Below are 2,813 nucleotides of genomic sequence, written 5' to 3'. Positions count from 1 at the left end.
CCACTAGGCCATATCCCCAGCCCCACTCCATCTTTATCTTTATGGACAGGTCCCAATTCTAAGTTGTTACATATCACAGTACAATTTAAGTACAATGGCTTACCCAACATAGGAACCCCCCAGACAGATGTTTATACAGAGCAAGAGGCACTGGCAGTGTGAATGGCTGCCACGATCATTACAAACAAAGACATTGTATTCATCTCCTGTCCATTGACCTTTCAGTGTCTCTCAGTTTCTTGAGAAAGCACCTGTCCCCAGGTGGGAAGGGTTGCAGATCTGCTTCTCCCGTCTCTATTTATCCTTATAGTCTTAAAGGACTCCTCTAGCGGCTCCCTGGTGTTGGGCGCTTTTCTCTTCCGTTCTGGGTTTTAGTTTCCGGGCTGGTAGCCAAACGTCTGCAGAACCTGTATACAGAACCGCAGAACCTTGGACCCATACTTTGACGGTTACAGTTTCCAGTTATTATCAGTGTCATCCTTCATCCATACCAGTTGGCATGAGGACTGCGACTTTTCCAGGTCCTTCCAATGCTGAAGTATTGGAGGGAAAAATTAAATTTTCAAAATTAAGGGTAAATAATGCCCTTACTATTTGTTCTTGAGGGTTCAGTGACCCACACCTATTCCCCCTTTTTGTTTATTTAATTGGGACTGAAGTGTAAAATTGCTGCATTCCACAATATCTTGTCCTTGTGGATTGTGAGGGATTCTTGTACTATGTTTAATTTGCCACTTACTTAGGAAAGTTTGCAAGTTAGTACTAGTATAGGCAGAAGCCTTGTCCCTTTTAATAGTAGAGGGAACACTTATGATCAACAAACATTGCCCTGGGACAACGAACTGGCCAATTGGGAATGACCTCTAGTGAGATTAAAAGAAGCAGGTTCATCCCAGAGTAGTTGAATCACTATAAGTAGCTCCTTGTGCTGCCCAGACAGATGGGGGGGTTAATTATGACTGGTACAATATGACTTCCCCTTTTTGATCCTGTCAGTAAACTTAAGAGGTGTTTTTGAAATAGGAGAGCTTTTGACAATTTTTGAGAAATCCAATGTGGTATATTTTAGAAGTAAAAAGCCCTTACCTTTTTGATACCAGATACTTTGAATATGCCGTGGCAGCAGCTGCCATTCCTCTTGAGCCTGATTACAACTGTTACAGAAGTTCAGTATTTAAAGCCATTTATACGCTTGGAAAATAGACATATTAGCCATATATTGAAGATATATCAACCACATATTACTCCCCTGCTGTGGTTTCTGAGAGGCTGGGAATTTGTGGCTTCCTGGTTGAGGCAGCCCTTTGGGAGCTGTTTGGTAAAGGACTTACCAAATTAGTTTTAAAGTAAAAATTAGCATTTTAGTTGAAAGATGTTTATCTGAAGGACTTTAACATAAACTCTTAAGTAAACTTTGACTTAGTTACTATTTAGTCTTATGTTGTTAAAAATCTTGACAAAGTTAATAATGTATAATAATTACTTTCATAGGATTTCCTAGGATTAGTGACTTCCTATAACCAGGAGGTGAAGAGCATCCGCAAACAACCACCATTTGAATAGGTCTGGGGCCGTGTGGGTGTTATTAGCTCTCACCTAGGGTGGAATCTGTACACTTTGCAATGCTAAGAGCAATGGATCTTTCTCAGGCCACTCTCGGCCTTCTGAGAGTCGGAGAATGGCCTTCCAATTCTGTCTGGCAGACCTTGTGGCTCCGTCTGCACTTACAGGTTCCCACACATGGAGATGCAATTTGTGGCACATCTATGCAGATAAAAACTACTCTGCTACAAAGGGAAATCAAACATGGGGAAAAGCCCTCAGCAACATTAGACTAAGTAAAAGAAGTCAGATACAAACAACTGTACAACGCATAATCCATTTATATGAAATGGTAGAAGGTCCCATTGAGGCGGTAGTGACAAATGGATCAATAGCTATGTGAGATCAAGCCAGGAGGGAGACAGCAGAGGAGTATAAGGAATGGGAGGGTGGGGACTGTGGCCTGAATCAATCCATTGGTACATCGTATCTAGCTGTACACTTAGATGCATGCCCCATTGCATGTAAATTATCCCTTCATCAAATATATTTAAAAGAAAAATAATACAATTAAGTATGACTCCACTTAAGCATAAGAACAAACAAACAAACAAAACACACACTTAGCCTGAACCTTATGTACATACACCTGCAAAGGAAAGGCTTTAACCTAGAAGGAGGTCAGCCCACTGATAACAGGGTTATCTTGGGATTAGGAAATGCATTCGGAGGTGAGAGTTGCCAAAGGAGACATGGAGCTTTTCTTCTACAAATCCTGTATTGTTTGCATTTAGGGTAGAACCAACGAAGACAAATGAACAAGAAGGAGGAGACGTTGGAATTTCATTGATTAGCTCTGGAGCTCTTGTTGAAGATGGCCAAGCTTTCCAATTCTGGGAGAGCAATGCCCTCCCAGGAGGAGGCTCAAAGCAATGACGCGCTCCATCCCCGATGCTTCCTCTGACAGAACACAAGACGACGTCTAAACGCAGCTTAGAAAACTCCCAGGTGTGGGAAACAGCCAGCTTTCTGTGGACATGTTTGATGCTATGGTTTGTGATTTCAAATATTAAGGAAACATGTGCTTTCTTTTAACCCTTAACTTCTTAGGGATGGAAAGCGAGAGGTCTGTTTGTGCTTCTTTACTCTCAGCTCCGGTTCTAGGAAGCAGGCCCTCAGAGTCCCCAGCTACTACCCACTAAGCACACGGGAGCCAGATACTGCAGTTCCCCTCCTTAGCCCCCATCCTGTTGTCCTATAAGCATTATAGA

Source organism: Perognathus longimembris, chromosome 8, assembly GCF_023159225.1.
Source record: "Perognathus longimembris pacificus isolate PPM17 chromosome 8, ASM2315922v1, whole genome shotgun sequence".
Classification (NCBI taxonomy): Eukaryota; Metazoa; Chordata; class Mammalia; order Rodentia; family Heteromyidae; genus Perognathus; species Perognathus longimembris.
This window is presented reverse-complemented; position numbering follows the sequence as displayed.